The sequence below is a fragment of the Bombina bombina genome, chromosome 1, assembly GCF_027579735.1.
Source record: "Bombina bombina isolate aBomBom1 chromosome 1, aBomBom1.pri, whole genome shotgun sequence".
Taxonomy (NCBI): domain Eukaryota; kingdom Metazoa; phylum Chordata; class Amphibia; order Anura; family Bombinatoridae; genus Bombina; species Bombina bombina.
The window spans coordinates 1,592,766,984-1,592,786,129 of record NC_069499.1 but is presented as its reverse complement, the minus strand read 5'-3'; the positions used below and the strand labels follow the sequence as shown (position 1 = coordinate 1,592,786,129).

General features: G+C 36.4%; 1 protein-coding gene across 1 annotated transcript in view; it reads right to left on the bottom strand.

Moving 5' to 3' along the window:
* Positions 1 to 19,146, bottom strand: part of SHISA6 (shisa family member 6) — a 1,135,433-nt gene that overhangs the window by 378,356 nt on the left and 737,931 nt on the right. The window lies entirely within an intron of this gene.

The following is a 19,146-nucleotide window of genomic DNA, read 5'->3' as shown; positions in this document are numbered from 1 at the left end:
TACTACTACTAATAATATAATAAAAAATAACAACAATAATAATAATAATAATAATAATAATAATGATAATAATATTACTAATAGTAATGATAATAATGATAATAATGATAATAATAATAAAAGTATATAATAATAATAATACTAATAATAATACTACTACTAATAATAATAATAATAATAATAAAATACTAATAATAATAATAATAATAATAATAATAATAACAACAATACTACTACTAATAATAAAATACTACTACTACTAATACTACTAATAATAAAAAAATAAAAAATAACAACAATAATAATAATGATAATAATATTACTAATAGTAATAATAATAATAATAATAATAATAATAATAATAATAATAATGATAATAATATTATTATTATTAATAATAATAATAATAATGCACCTGTCTCCTTTTAGTAACAACAACAGAGGATCGTGTTTATTTGGAATTGTAGAGTTATTGTGCATCATATAACAAAATGGTCTAAATTTAATAACTTTCTATATCTCACAGAAAATAATTGCCACAGCATTACAGTGTGAAAACTAAGGAATTCATAAAGAATTGTACCCATTTCTCGACAAAACTATTCCATTACAATCAGTAACGCTGCATCTTTCATAACTACCATTCACTTCTCGCGGCATTGAGTTAAAAAACACATTTAAAAACAAATAGGTATTACTGTAAGACAAGACACTTCCCAACATCAGTAGAGTCTTTATGAATTTTGCATGCATAGCCGAGGTTTAAAAAATCCCAATCATGTCCACTGAGTGCCCATAGTCAGCTCCTCCTTATGTGTGTGCCTCTTGCCTGACTCTCCTTCTCTCTGTGAGGTTTTTGAGGTGCCTCTTGCTCATTAACAGCCCCTCTTTCTCTTTGTGAGGTTTCTGAGCTGCATATTGCACATGGCCAGCCCCTCCATCTCTCTGGGAGGTTTCTGAAATGCATTTTGCACATGACCAGCCCCTCCTTCTCTCTGGGAGGTTTATGAGATGCATATTGCCCATTACCAGCCCCTCCTTCTCACTGTGAGGTTTCTGATATTCCTCTTGCCCATGAAAAGCCACTTCTTATCTCTGTGAGGTTTCTGAGATGCCTCTCATCTATGGCCAGCCCTTTATTTGATCTCTCTGAGGTTTCTGAAATGCCTTTTGCCCATGACCAGCCCTTCCTTCTCTCTGTAAGTTTTTTTTTTAAATACTTCTTGCTAATGGTCAGCTCCTACTTCACACTGCAAATTTTCTGGGAAGCCCCTTGCCCATGACCAGCCCTTCTTTAACTCTGAGATTTCTGTGAGTTTACCAAGACACTTATTGGCCATAGTCAGCTCCTCCTTCGCTCTGCTAGGATTCTGAGATGTATTTTGCCCATGGCCAGCCCCTTCTTCTCTCTGGGAGGTTTCCAAGATGCCTCTTGCCAATGACCAGCCTCTCCTATCTTTGACATTTCTGAAATGTATCTTGCCCATGGTCGGCCACTCAATCTCTCTATGAGGTTTCAAAGTCACCTCTTGCCCATGGTCAGCCACTCATTTTCTCTGTGAGGTTTCTGAGATATCTATTACCCCTGAGCAGCTCCGCCATCCCTCTGTGAGGTTTCTTAGATGCTGTTTGCCTATGACCAACTTATCGTTCTCGCTGTGGAGTTTTCAGGACCTTGCCCATGGTCAGCCCCTTACTCTCTCTGTGAGGTTTATGAGACACATCCTGCCCATGTCTAGGCCTTCCTTCTCTCTGATGTTTCTGAACTACCTTTTGCCCATCTGAAATATCTCAGAACCCTCCTCTCTATAAGGTTCACTGATATGCCACTTGCCCATCTTATATACCTCTTACTCCTCTCTTTGAGGTTTCTGGGATGCTTATTGCCTACGACCAAATCCTCCTTCTCTCTGTGCAGTTTCGAAAAACACTTCTTGCCCATGGCCAGACTCTCTTTTCTGTGAGGTTTTTGAGATGTGTCTTGCCCAAGGCCAGCCCCTCCTTCTCTTTGTGAGGTTTTGGAGATGCCTATTGCCCATGGCCAGCCCTTCCTTTTATGTATTGGGAAGCTATTTATGTTTATAGAAGGAATTTCCACTAATGATATGCTCAGAAAGAAATTTGAAACAAGGCTCTAGGAATTGTTTGTATCTTCTGTGTGTCTATTAATGTAGTCCTATAAGATGTTGCTCTGTCCTATGTCTCAGTGTATGAAATAAATAGTCCCTAAGTGCTGTGTCAACATTTTATTGACAGCTAATTGTTTTCAGACAAAAGGGTTAAATTCACAATCTTTTTGTACATAAATATCCTATTATCTAGTATTTATTACATTCTAATGACATCTTTCACTATTTCTATGACATTAGTCATGCAAAGGTGTGTTTAGCCGTTTGCTAACTCAGTTCTTCCAGACACGTTTCTCAATGGGTTGTACTGAGACAGATAAAAAGAAGCTGAGTTTGCAGCCTTCCTATAGATCACTGCGATTTGTCTTTCCGCTTACTGGAACATTAGAAAACAAAGTATCTGCCAGCAAGGTCACGGCTCTATGAGAGGTGCAGCACGTGGCTTCTGGGAATGCAGAGATGCTTTTTTCTCATTTGTGCCAATTCATTTTATATTTAAATAGACGGGGCCAATCTGTGACTCAGTGAGTGCAACTAAATGCAACAGCCAAAGCCAATGAAACATGTAGTGAAACAGAGGGTACAAGATGGGAAGTGTTAAAGAACATAAACAACAAGTTACATTGTCCCTATATCTGACACTCATTGTAATATATGATCTGGGTATTAATGGCTGATATAACACTATCATATATCAATATGTTTAAAATACACCCAACAGCTAATTGCTTGACTTAATAATTAGTTTGTCATGAGGAAGCAGTTCCACCAACCAGCTACAAACAAAAAGAAAAGCTTAAAATGATAATAAGCACTTTTACTCTTATAACATTAAGCAGAGTCAATATCTCAACAGACATGTAAACTTTACCCACAATGCCCTATTTCTAATCCAATATTGACACACAAGTTTCTCTATGGTTTTGGAGCACAACAGGTTAATTAAACGTCACCTAATGATGTCATCGCTAAAACCACAAAATCACCTTTTGTTTTTCATTAATCCAGTGCGTTTGCGTTTTTGGATTATGAAATTGGCAGATTAAAAACTCAGATAACGGTTTTGTGCTGTTTTGCGGAGATACAAATTTTGAGCTTCGGGGTGTTAATGGCAGAAGCATATTAAGATTGTGATTACAGTTCCAATACCAGAGATCAGACATCGTTATGCTCCAGAAAAAGTGCAATTTGGTGGTAAGCACTATGGACAGCAGATTGCTGCTTTGAATCTCTTGCTACAAATAAGAGGAATTAAGGCATGAAAACACCTGTCTTTTTATCATTCAACTAAATTGATTATTTGAGCTTGTACAGATTTTATTCTTACTTTGTACAGTTATTTAGCGTTGGTTTTAAAAGAATGACATATCAAAGCCGAAAGAAACTAAAACAGATTTAACTTCAATACCTTGTTTGATAACTTGGTCTAAATGTAGCCCTAGATGTCCTCAAAGAAATGGGTTTGACACAAGGGACTATGAATATGATTAATGGGTTTCTGAAACTAATGACATCTTAAAAACTGGTTAATGCCACACTTTTAATACACTTGCTACATAATTAAATGCTAAAGAGTTTGCATCCCGTACAGCTGAGTACATTAATTGAAAATCGCAATTAGGAATAAGGACTATTTTAAAGGCACTTAGAAAATTGCAGGAAAACTGAAGCCAGTATTATAGACTAATTATTTTTCAATTATTTTTCCATTAACATAAACTTTCAGATAGCAGTTTAGTTTTATCTAGCCTCTCTTTTGTGCAAATTTGTTAAATAGCCCTCCCCATGATATGTAGATATCCGGCAGGGGCCACGGCTGATGGAAGAAGGTGAGAGATTAAAATGTTTGATGCGTTGATGTAAGATGAAGCAGAAACTTGATAACAAAAACAATAAAAAGCAATTAGCACCGTGACTTTTATCTGTTAGAACAATATTTACACCACAAAATCGAGATAAAGTTCTCACATATTAAAGGGAATGTTTGTGTTTGTACATAGTTCATCCTCACCACATTGGTCGTATTGGTAACAAGATAAGATGACAAACTCGTTCTGATTTGTTTTTGACTTTTTTTTTTATTGTTAGTTTTGATTGTAGCTTTATTCTAAGGGCGACTTTACACTGATAAAACTAAAATAATAATAAACGCATGTGCACCACAATGCTAAGATCATGCTCTCTGGTACGCCTGGAAACATAATGATATGATTGAGGATATTGATTAATAAAACTAAAATGTTTTATAGGCCAAGAAAAGTGTAACCCAAGTAAGCATAGATTTGCATGACCATATTTCCAATAAAGCATAAACTTATATAGTTTATAGCACAGTCTTGGTTGGGAATCTGGGATCAATGATCCATGGGCAGAACTACCATTGGTGTAGCAGGCGCAGTGGCACCAGGGCCCAAGTACCTGGGGCGGGCCTTAGTAGCCAGTCTATACATAGGTGTGTGCAGAATGTATACAATCCTAATGCAGGCAGGTTGCAGGTCCATCTATCTATCTATCTATCTATCTATCCATCCTCAAAATCATTATACAGAGCAGCATGTATATTATTACTATTACTTACTACTGAGTTAGCTTTGGGGCCCCCAAAAAATGTTTGCACAAGGGCCCTCTGTTGAGTAGGTCTGCTACTGCAATGATGGAAAGTTCTCCGGATTTGCCATGTTAATTCTGAAGTCTCATCAGTACCGTGAAGAATGATCATAGAGCAGATTGCAGCATAAAAGCAGTTTATCTCACAATGCAGCCTCTGAGTGTAAAGAAGAAACTGCATCACAATATTATACTTAAAAGGTCCCAGAAGACTTTGGGGCATAATGCCCCGTGTTTCTGGCGAGCCTGCAGCAGTTATGAAGCAGCGGTCACAAAGACCGCTGCTCCATAACCTGTCTGACTTCTCTGAGCAGGTGGACAGACATCGCCGGAAATCAACCCGATCGAGTACGATCGGGTTGATTGACACCCCCTGCTGGCGGCCCATTGGCCGCGAGTCTGCAGGGGGTGGCGTTGCACGAGCAGCTCTTGTGAGCTGCTGGTGCAATGCTGAATACGGCGAGCGTATTACTCGCTGTATTCAGCTAAGTCTGGCGTACCTGATCCGCAGTATCGGATCAGGTCCGCCAGACCTTGATAAATATGGGCCTTTGTGTAATTTCTCTCTATGTCGGACACTCTTTTCTCATCGGGCCCCTGGGCAGTGAGCAGTAACCAAGTGCAGTATCTGGGTGACTGAGTTCCCAGCATGCTTTGCATCGTGTCTGTGTGGTTTGTAAGTTAACAAGTCAGCTGTTTCAATAATCAATATAATAAACATTTCAATAACAAAATAATTTAAATAAACTAAAAATATTTCATTGTATTTGTAAACAATGGTATAATGGTATGAGAGCGGTGTCACGGCCATTGAGAGTTAATAGATATGGCAAGGACAGGCTGGGGACAATATACTGTGAATCTCTATATTACAACACGTCGGTCTAAAACAATACACAGAAAATACTGCATCTTCCGCTACCAAGAAACTGCTTCATAAGCTTTAAAGATTGTTGCAAGTTGTAACCTGGGAACAAACCCACAGAATATCTATAAATACAGTATCTGTGTATATGTAGTTTTATTAACACACTAGTGACACTGAGCATTGTGCACATATCTGCTATGTATATGTAGTTTTATTAACACACTAATGACACTGAGCTTTGTGCACATATCTGCTATGTATATGTAGTTTTATTAACACACTAGTGACACTGAGCTTTGTGCACATATCTGCTGTGTATATGTAGTTTTATTAACACACTAATGACACTGAGCTTTGTGCACATATCTGCTATGTATATGTAGTTTTATTAACACACTAATGACACTGAGCTTTGTGCACATATCTGCTATGTATATGTAGTTTTATTAACTCACTAGTGACACTGAGCTTTGTGCGCATATCTGCTATGTATATGTAGTTTTATTAACACACTAGTGACACACAAGTTTGTGCACATATCTGCTGTGTATATGTAGTTTTATTAACACACTAGTGACACACAAGTTTGTGCACATATCTGCTGTGTATATGTAGTTTTATTAACTCACTAGTGACAGTGAGCAGTGTGCACATATCTGCTGTGTATATGTAGTTTTATTAACACACTAGTGACACTAAGCATTGTGCACATATCTGCTGTGTATATGTAGTTTTATTAACACACTAGTGACACTAAGCATTGTGCACATATCTGCTGTGTATATGTAGTTTTATTAACACACTAGTGACACTAAGCATTGTGCACATATCTGCTGTGTATATGTAGTTTTATTAACACACTAGTGACACTGAGCATTGTGCACATATCTGCTGTGTATATGTAGTTTTATTAACACACTAATGACACTGAGCTTTGTGCACATATCTGCTGTGTATATGTAGTTTTATTAACACTGAGCTTTGTGCACATATCTGCTGTGTATATGTAGTTTTATTAACTCACTAGTGACACTAAGCTTTGTGCACATATCTGCTGTGTATATGTAGTTTTATTAACACACTAATGACACTGAGCTTTGTGCACATATCTGCTGTGTATATGTAGTTTTATTAACACACTAGTGACACTGAGCATTGTGCACATATCTGCTGTGTAAATGTAGTTTTATTAACACACTAGTGACACACAAGTTTGTGCACATATCTGCTGTGTATATGTAGTTTTATTAACACACTAGTGACACTGAGCATTGTGCACATATCTGCTGTGTATATGTAGTTTTATTAACACACTAGTGACACTGAGCATTGTGCACATATCTGCTGTGTAAATGTAGTTTTATTAACACACTAGTGACACTGAGCATTGTGCACATATCTGCTGTGTAAATGTAGTTTTATTAACACACTAGTGACACTGAGCATTGTGCACATATCTGCTGTGTAAATGTAGTTTTATTAACACACTAGTGACACTGAGCATTGTGCACATATCTGCTGTGTATATGTAGTTTTATTAACACACTAATGACACTGAGCTTTGTGCACATATCTGCTGTGTATATGTAGTTTTATTAACACTGAGCTTTGTGCACATATCTGCTGTGTATATGTAGTTTTATTAACACACTAGTGACACTAAGCATTGTGCACATATCTGCTGTGTATATGTAGTTTTATTAACACACTAGTGACACTGAGCTTTGTGCACATATCTGCTGTGTATATGTAGTTTTATTAACACACTAGTGACACTGAGCTTTGTGCACATATCTGCTGTGTATATGTAGTTTTATTAACACACTAGTGACACTGAGCGTTGTGCACATATCTGCTGTGTATATGTAGTTTTATTAACACACTAGTGACACTGAGCTTTGTGCACATATCTGCTGTGTATATGTAGTTTTATTAACACACTAGTGACACTGAGCGTTGTGCACATATCTGCTGTGTATATGTAGTTTTATTAACACACTAGTGACAGTGAGCAGTGTGCACATATCTGCTGTGTATATGTAGTTTTATTAACACACTAGTGACACTGAGCATTGTGCACATATCTGCTGTGTATATGTAGTTTTATTAACACACTAATGACACTGAGCTTTGTGCACATATCTGCTGTGTATATGTAGTTTTATTAACACACTAATGACACTGAGCTTTGTGCACATATCTGCTGTGTATATGTAGTTTTATTAACACACTAGTGACACTGAGCATTGTGCACATATCTGCTGTGTATATGTAGTTTTATTAACACACTAGTGACACTGAGCATTGTGCACATATCTGCTGTGTATATGTAGTTTTATTAACACACTAGTGACACTGAGCTGTGTGCACATATCTGCTGTGTATATGTAGTTTTATTAACTCACTAGTGATACTGTGCTTTGTGCACATATCTGCTGTGTATATATAGTTTTATTAACACACTAGTGACACTAAGCTTTGTGCACATATCTGCTGTGTATATGTAGTTTTATTAACTCACTAGTGACACTAAGCTTTGTGCACATATCTGCTGTGTATATGTAGTTTTATTAACACACTAGTGACACTGAGCTTTGTGCACATATCTGCTGTGTATATGTAGTTTTATTAACACACTAGTGACACTGAGCTTTGTGCACATATCTGCTGTGTATATGTAGTTTTATTAACACACTAATGACACTGAGCTTTGTGCACATATCTGCTGTGTATATGTAGTTTTATTAACACACTAATGACACTGAGCTTTGTGCACATATCTGCTGTGTATATGTAGTTTTATTAACACACTAGTGACACTGAGCATTGTGCACATATCTGCTGTGTATATGTAGTTTTATTAACACACTAGTGACACTGAGCATTGTGCACATATCTGCTGTGTATATGTAGTTTTATTAACACACTAGTGACACTGAGCTGTGTGCACATATCTGCTGTGTATATGTAGTTTTATTAACTCACTAGTGATACTGTGCTTTGTGCACATATCTGCTGTGTATATATAGTTTTATTAACACACTAGTGACACTAAGCTTTGTGCACATATCTGCTGTGTATATGTAGTTTTATTAACTCACTAGTGACACTAAGCTTTGTGCACATATCTGCTGTGTATATGTAGTTTTATTAACACACTAGTGACACTGAGCTTTGTGCACATATCTGCTGTGTATATGTAGTTTTATTAACTCACTAGTGACACTAAGCTTTGTGCACATATCTGCTGTGTATATATAGTTTTATTAACACACTAGTGACACTGAGCATTGTGCGCATATCTGCTGTGTATATGTAGTTTTATTAACTCACTAGTGACACTAAGCTTTGTGCACATATCTGCTGTGTATATGTAGTTTTATTAACACACTAGTGACACTGAGCTTTGTGCACATATCTGCTGTGTATATGTAGTTTTATTAACACACTGGTGACACTAAGCATTGTGCACATATCTGCTGTGTATATGTAGTTTTATTAACACACTAGTGACACTGAGCATTGTGCACATATCTGCTGTGTATATGTAGTTTTATTAACTCACTAGTGACAGTGAGCAGTGTGCACATATCTGCTGTGTATATGTAGTTTTATTAACACACTAGTGACACTGAGCATTGTGCAGATATCTGCTGTGTATATGTAGTTTTATTAACACACTAGTGACACTGAGCATTGTGCACATATCTGCTGTGTATATGTAGTTTTATTAACACACTAGTGACACTGAGCTTTGTGTGCATATCTGCTGTGTATATGTAGTTTTATTAACTCACTAGTGACACTGTGCTTTGTGCACATATCTGCTGTGTATATGTAGTTTTATTAACACACTAGTGACACTAAGCATTGTGCACATATCTGCTGTGTATATGTAGTTTTATTAACACACTAGTGACACTGAGCATTGTGCGCATATCTGCTGTGTATATGTAGTTTTATTAACACACTAGTGACACTGAGCATTGTGCGCATATCTGCTGTGTATATGTAGTTTTATTAACACACTAGTGACACACAAGTTTGTGCACATATCTGCTGTGTATATGTAGTTTTATTAACACACTAGTGAAACACAAGTTTGTGCACATATCTGCTGTGTATATGTAGTTTTATTAACTCACTAGTGACAGTGAGCAGTGTGCACATATCTGCTGTGTATATGTAGTTTTATTAACACACTAGTGACACTAAGCATTGTGCACATATCTGCTGTGTATATGTAGTTTTATTAACACACTAGTGACACTGAGCATTGTGCACATATCTGCTGTGTATATGTAGTTTTATTAACACACTAATGACACTGAGCTTTGTGCACATATCTGCTGTGTATATGTAGTTTTATTAACACACTAGTGACACTGAGCTTTGTGCACATATCTGCTGTGTATATGTAGTTTTATTAACACACTAGTGACACTAAGCTTTGTGCACATATCTGCTGTGTATATGTAGTTTTATTAACACACTAGTGACACTGAGCATTGTGCACATATCTGCTGTGTATATGTAGTTTTATTAACACACTAGTGACACTGAGCATTGTGCACATATCTGCTGTGTAAATGTAGTTTTATTAACACACTAGTGATACTGAGCTTTGTGCGCATATCTGCTGTGTATATGTAGTTTTATTAACACACTAGTGACACTGAGCATTGTGCACATATCTGCTGTGTAAATGTAGTTTTATTAACACACTAGTGACACTGAGCATTGTGCACATATCTGCTGTGTAAATGTAGTTTTATTAACACACTAGTGACACTGAGCATTGTGCACATATCTGCTGTGTATATGTAGTTTTATTAACACACTAATGATACTGAGCATTGTGCACATATCTGCTGTGTATATGTAGTTTTATTAACACACTAGTGACACTGAGCTTTGTGCACATATCTGCTGTGTATATGTAGTTTTATTAACACACTAGTGACAGTGAGCAGTGTGCACATATCTGCTGTGTATATGTAGTTTTATTAACACACTAGTGACACTGAGCATTGTGCACATATCTGCTGTGTATATGTAGTTTTATTAACACACTAGTGACACTGAGCATTGTGCACATATCTGCTGTGTATATGTAGTTTTATTAACACACTAGTGACACTGAGCTGTGTGCACATATCTGCTGTGTATATGTAGTTTTATTAACACACTAGTGACACTGAGCTTTGTGCACATATCTGCTGTGTATATATAGTTTTATTAACACACTAGTGACACTAAGCTTTGTGCACATATCTGCTGTGTATATGTAGTTTTATTAACTCACTAGTGACACTAAGCTTTGTGCACATATCTGCTGTGTAAATGTAGTTTTATTAACACACTAGTGACACTGAGCATTGTGCACATATCTGCTGTGTATATGTAGTTTTATTAACTCACTAGTGACACTAAGCTTTGTGCACATATCTGCTGTGTATATGTAGTTTTATTAACACACTAGTGACACTAAGCATTGTGCACATATCTGCTGTGTATATGTAGTTTTATTAACTCACTAGTGACACTGAGCTTTGTGCACATATCTGCTGTGTATATGTAGTTTTATTAACACACTAGTGACACTGAGCTTTGTGCACATATCTGCTGTGTATATGTAGTTTTATTAGCACGCTAATGACACTGAGCTTTGTGCACATATCTGCTGTGTATATGTAGTTTTATTAACACACTAGTGACACTGAGCATTGTGCGCATATCTGCTGTGTATATGTAGTTTTATTAACACACTAATGACACTGAGCTTTGTGCACATATCTGCTGTGTATATGTAGTTTTATTAACACACTAGTGACACTGAGCATTGTGCGCATATCTGCTATGTATATGTAGTTTTATTAACACACTAGTGACACTGAGCATTGTGCACATATCTGCTATGTATATGTAGTTTTATTAACTCACTAGTGACACTGAGCTTTGTGCACATATCTGCTGTGTATATGTAGTTTTATTAACACACTAGTGACACTAAGCATTGTGCACATATCTGCTGTGTATATGTAGTTTTATTAACACACTAGTGACACTGAGCGTTGTGCACATATCTGCTGTGTATATGTAGTTTTATTAACACACTAGTGACACTGAGCATTGTGCGCATATCTGCTATGTATATGTAGTTTTATTAACACACTAGTGACACTGAGCATTGTGCACATATCTGCTATGTATATGTAGTTTTATTAACACACTAGTGACACTGAGCATTGTGCGCATATCTGCTGTGTATATGTAGTTTTATTAGCTCACTAGTGACACTGAGCATTGTGCACATATCTGCTGTGTATATGTAGTTTTATTAACACACTAGTGACACTGAGCATTGTGCACATATCTGCTGTGTATATGTAGTTTTATTAACACACTAGTGACACTGAGCTTTGTGCACATATCTGCTGTGTATATGTAGTTTTATTAACACACTAGTGACACTGAGCTTTGTGCGCATATCTGCTGTGTATATGTAGTTTTATTAACACACTAGTGACACTGAGCTTTGTGCACATATCTGCTGTGTATATGTAGTTTTATTAACTCACTAGTGACACTGAGCTTTGTGCACATATCTGCTGTGTATATGTAGTTTTATTAACACACTAGTGACACTGAGCATTGTGCACATATCTGCTGTGTATATGTAGTTTTATTAACACACTAGTGACACTGAGCATTGTGCGCATATCTGCTGTGTATATGTAGTTTTATTAACACACTAGTGACACACAAGTTTGTGCGCATATCTGCTGTGTATATGTAGTTTTATTAACACACTAGTGATACTGAGCTTTGTGCACATATCTGCTGTGTATATGTAGTTTTATTAACACACTAGTGACACTAAGCTTTGTGCACATATCTGCTGTGTATATGTAGTTTTATTAACACACTAGTGACACTGAGCATTGTGCACATATCTGCTGTGTATATGTAGTTTTATTAACACACTAGTGACACTGAGCATTGTGCACATATCTGCTGTGTATATGTAGTTTTATTAACACACTAGTGACACTGAGCTTTGTGTGCATATCTGCTGTGTATATGTAGTTTTATTAACACACTAATGACACTGAGCTTTGTGCACATATCTGCTATGTATATGTAGTTTTATTAACTCACTAGTGACACTGAGCTTTGTGCGCATATCTGCTATGTATATGTAGTTTTATTAACACACTAGTGACACTGAGCATTGTGCGCATATCTGCTGTGTATATGTAGTTTTATTAACACACTAGTGACACACAAGTTTGTGCACATATCTGCTGTGTATATGTAGTTTTATTAACACACTAGTGACACACAAGTTTGTGCACATATCTGCTGTGTATATGTAGTTTTATTAACTCACTAGTGACAGTGAGCAGTGTGCACATATCTGCTGTGTATATGTAGTTTTATTAACACACTAGTGACACTAAGCATTGTGCACATATCTGCTGTGTATATGTAGTTTTATTAACACACTAGTGACACTGAGCATTGTGCACATATCTGCTGTGTATATGTAGTTTTATTAACACACTAATGACACTGAGCTTTGTGCACATATCTGCTGTGTATATGTAGTTTTATTAACTCACTAGTGACACTAAGCTTTGTGCACATATCTGCTGTGTATATGTAGTTTTATTAACACACTAGTGACACTGAGCTTTGTGCACATATCTGCTGTGTATATGTAGTTTTATTAACACACTAGTGACACTAAGCATTGTGCACATATCTGCTGTGTATATGTAGTTTTATTAACACACTAGTGACACTGAGCATTGTGCACATATCTGCTGTGTAAATGTAGTTTTATTAACACACTAGTGATACTGAGCTTTGTGCGCATATCTGCTGTGTATATGTAGTTTTATTAACACACTAGTGACACTGAGCATTGTGCACATATCTGCTGTGTAAATGTAGTTTTATTAACACACTAGTGACACTGAGCATTGTGCACATATCTGCTGTGTAAATGTAGTTTTATTAACACACTAGTGACACTGAGCATTGTGCACATATCTGCTGTGTATATGTAGTTTTATTAACACACTAATGATACTGAGCATTGTGCACATATCTGCTGTGTATATGTAGTTTTATTAACACACTAGTGACACTGAGCTTTGTGCACATATCTGCTGTGTATATGTAGTTTTATTAACACACTAGTGACAGTGAGCAGTGTGCACATATCTGCTGTGTATATGTAGTTTTATTAACACACTAGTGACACTGAGCATTGTGCACATATCTGCTGTGTATATGTAGTTTTATTAACACACTAGTGACACTGAGCATTGTGCACATATCTGCTGTGTATATGTAGTTTTATTAACACACTAGTGACACTGAGCTGTGTGCACATATCTGCTGTGTATATGTAGTTTTATTAACACACTAGTGACACTGAGCTTTGTGCACATATCTGCTGTGTATATATAGTTTTATTAACACACTAGTGACACTAAGCTTTGTGCACATATCTGCTGTGTATATGTAGTTTTATTAACACACTAGTGACACTAAGCTTTGTGCACATATCTGCTGTGTAAATGTAGTTTTATTAACACACTAGTGACACTGAGCATTGTGCACATATCTGCTGTGTATATGTAGTTTTATTAACTCACTAGTGACACTAAGCTTTGTGCACATATCTGCTGTGTATATGTAGTTTTATTAACACACTAGTGACACTAAGCATTGTGCACATATCTGCTGTGTATATGTAGTTTTATTAACACACTAGTGACACTGAGCTTTGTGCACATATCTGCTGTGTATATGTAGTTTTATTAACTCACTAGTGACACTGAGCTTTGTGCACATATCTGCTGTGTATATGTAGTTTTATTAACACACTAGTGACACTAAGCATTGTGCACATATCTGCTGTGTATATGTAGTTTTATTAACACACTAGTGACACTGAGCATTGTGCACATATCTGCTGTGTATATGTAGTTTTATTAACACACTAGTGACACTGAGCATTGTGCACATATCTGCTGTGTATATGTAGTTTTATTAACACACTAGTGACACTGAGCTTTGTGCACATATCTGCTGTGTATATGTAGTTTTATTAGCACGCTAATGACACTGAGCTTTGTGCACATATCTGCTGTGTATATGTAGTTTTATTAACACACTAGTGACACTGAGCATTGTGCGCATATCTGCTGTGTATATGTAGTTTTATTAACACACTAATGACACTGAGCTTTGTGCACATATCTGCTGTGTATATGTAGTTTTATTAACACACTAGTGACACTGAGCATTGTGCGCATATCTGCTATGTATATGTAGTTTTATTAACACACTAGTGACACTGAGCATTGTGCACATATCTGCTATGTATATGTAGTTTTATTAACTCACTAGTGACACTGAGCTTTGTGCACATATCTGCTGTGTATATGTAGTTTTATTAACACACTAGTGACACTAAGCATTGTGCACATATCTGCTGTGTATATATAGTTTTATTAACACACTAGTGACACTGAGCATTGTGCGCATATCTGCTGTGTATATGTAGTTTTATTAACACACTAGTGACACTGAGCTTTGTGCACATATCTGCTGTGTATATGTAGTTTTATTAACACACTAGTGACACTGAGCATTGTGCACATATCTGCTGTGTATATGTAGTTTTATTAACACACTAGTGACACTGAGCATTGTGCACATATCTGCTATGTATATGTAGTTTTATTAACACACTAGTGACACTGAGCATTGTGCGCATATCTGCTGTGTATATGTAGTTTTATTAGCTCACTAGTGACACTGAGCATTGTGCACATATCTGCTGTGTATATGTAGTTTTATTAACACACTAGTGACACTGAGCATTGTGCACATATCTGCTGTGTATATGTAGTTTTATTAACACACTAGTGACACTGAGCTTTGTGCACATATCTGCTGTGTATATGTAGTTTTATTAACACACTAGTGACACTGAGCTTTGTGCGCATATCTGCTGTGTATATGTAGTTTTATTAACACACTAGTGACACTAAGCTTTGTGCACATATCTGCTGTGTATATGTAGTTTTATTAACTCACTAGTGACACTGAGCTTTGTGCACATATCTGCTGTGTATATGTAGTTTTATTAACACACTAATGACACTGAGCATTGTGCACATATCTGCTGTGTATATGTAGTTTTATTAACACACTAGTGACACTGAGCATTGTGCGCATATCTGCTGTGTATATGTAGTTTTATTAACACACTAGTGACACACAAGTTTGTGCGCATATCTGCTGTGTATATGTAGTTTTATTAACACACTAGTGATACTGAGCTTTGTGCACATATCTGCTGTGTATATGTAGTTTTATTAACACACTAGTGACACTAAGCTTTGTGCACATATCTGCTGTGTATATGTAGTTTTATTAACACACTAGTGACACTGAGCATTGTGCACATATCTGCTGTGTATATGTAGTTTTATTAACACACTAGTGACACTGAGCATTGTGCACATATCTGCTGTGTATATGTAGTTTTATTAACTCACTAGTGACACTGAGCGTTGTGCACATATCTGCTGTGTATATGTAGTTTTATTAACTCACTAGTGACACTGAGCATTGTGCGCATATCTGCTGTGTATATGTAGTTTTATTAACTCACTAGTGACACTAAGCTTTGTGCACATATCTGCTGTGTAAATGTAGTTTTATTAACACACTAGTGACACTGAGCATTGTGCACATATCTGCTGTGTATATGTAGTTTTATTAACACACTAGTGACACTGAGCTTTGTGCACATATCTGCTGTGTATATGTAGTTTTATTAACACACTAGTGACACTGAGCTTTGTGTGCATATCTGCTGTGTATATGTAGTTTTATTAACTCACTAGTGACACTGAGCTTTGTGCACATATCTGCTGTGTATATGTAGTTTTATTAACTCACTAGTGACAGTGAGCAGTGTGCACATATCTGCTGTGTATATGTAGTTTTATTAACACACTAGTGACACTAAGCATTGTGCACATATCTGCTGTGTATATATAGTTTTATTAACACACTAGTGACACTGAGCATTGTGCACATATCTGCTGTGTATATGTAGTTTTATTAACTCACTAGTGATACTGTGCTTTGTGCACATATCTGCTGTGTATATATAGTTTTATTAACACACTAGTGACACTAAGCTTTGTGCACATATCTGCTGTGTATATGTAGTTTTATTAACTCACTAGTGACACTAAGCTTTGTGCACATATCTGCTATGTATATGTAGTTTTATTAACACACTAGTGACACTGAGCATTGTGCACATATCTGCTGTGTATATATAGTTTTATTAACTCACTAGTGACACTGAGCTTTGTGCACATATCTGCTGTGTATATGTAGTTTTATTAACACACTAGTGACACTGAGCATTGTGCACATATCTGCTGTGTATATGTAGTTTTATTAACACACTAGTGACACTGAGCATTGTGCACATATCTGCTGTGTATATGTAGTTTTATTAACACACTAGTGACACTGAGCATTGTGCACATATCTGCTGTGTATATGTAGTTTTATTAACACACTAGTGACACTGAGCTTTGTGCACATATCGGCTGTGTATATGTAGTTTTATTAACACACTAGTGACACTGAGCTTTGTGCACATATCGGCTGTGTATATGTAGTTTTATTAACACACTAGTGACACTGAGCTTTGTGTGCATATCTGCTGTGTATATGTAGTTGTATTAACTCACTAGTGACACTGAGCTTTGTGCACATATCTGCTGTGTATATGTAGTTGTATTAACACACTAGTGACACTGAGCTTTGTGCACATATCTGCTGTGTATATATAGTTTTATTAACACACTAGTGACACTGAGCTTTGTGCACATATCTGCTGTGTATATGTAGTTTTATTAACACACTAGTGACACTGAGCTTTGTGTGCATATCTGCTGTGTATATGTAGTTGTATTAACTCACTAGTGACACTGAGCTTTGTGCACATATCTGCTGTGTATATGTAGTTGTATTAACACACTAGTGACACTGAGCTTTGTGCACATATCTGCTGTGTATATATAGTTTTATTAACACACTAGTGACACTAAGCATTGTGCACATATCTGCTGTGTATATGTAGTTTTATTAACACACTAGTGACACTGAGCTTTGTGCACATATCTGCTGTGTATATGTAGTTTTATTAACTCACTAGTGACACTGAGCTTTGTGCACATATCTGCTGTGTATATGTAGTTTTATTAACACACTAGTGACACTGAGCATTGTGCGCATATCTGCTGTGTATATGTAGTTTTATTAACACACTAGTGACACTGAGCTTTGTGCACATATCTGCTGTGTATATGTAGTTTTATTAGCACGCTAATGACACTGAGCTTTGTGCACATATCTGCTGTGTATATGTAGTTTTATTAACACACTAGTGACACTGAGCATTGTGCGCATATCTGCTGTGTATATGTAGTTTTATTAACACACTAGTGACACTGAGCTTTGTGCACATATCTGCTGTGTATATGTAGTTTTATTAACACACTAATGACACTGAGCATTGTGCACATATCTGCTGTGTATATGTAGTTTTATTAACACACTAGTGACACTGAGCATTGTGCGCATATCTGCTATGTATATGTAGTTTTATTAACACACTAGTGACACTGAGCATTGTGCACATATCTGCTATGTATATGTAGTTTTATTAACTCACTAGTGACACTGAGCTTTGTGCACATATCTGCTGTGTATATGTAGTTTTATTAACACACTAGTGACACTAAGCATTGTGCACATATCTGCTGTGTATATATAGTTTTATTAACACACTAGTGACACTGAGCATTGTGCGCATATCTGCTGTGTATATGTAGTTTTATTAACACACTAGTGACACTGAGCTTTGTGCACATATCTGCTGTGTATATGTAGTTTTATTAACACACTAGTGACACTGAGCATTGTGCGCATATCTGCTATGTATATGTAGTTTTATTAACACACTAGTGACACTGAGCATTGTGCACATATCTGCTATGTATATGTAGTTTTATTAACACACTAGTGACACTGAGCATTGTGCGCATATCTGCTGTGTATATGTAGTTTTATTAGCTCACTAGTGACACTGAGCATTGTGCACATATCTGCTGTGTATATGTAGTTTTATTAACACACTAGTGACACTGAGCATTGTGCACATATCTGCTGTGTATATGTAGTTTTATTAACACACTAGTGACACTGAGCTTTGTGCACATATCTGCTGTGTATATGTAGTTTTATTAACTCACTAGTGACACTGAGCTTTGTGCACATATCTGCTGTGTATATGTAGTTTTATTAACACACTAATGACACTGAGCATTGTGCACATATCTGCTGTGTATATGTAGTTTTATTAACACACTAGTGACACTGAGCATTGTGCGCATATCTGCTGTGTATATGTAGTTTTATTAACACACT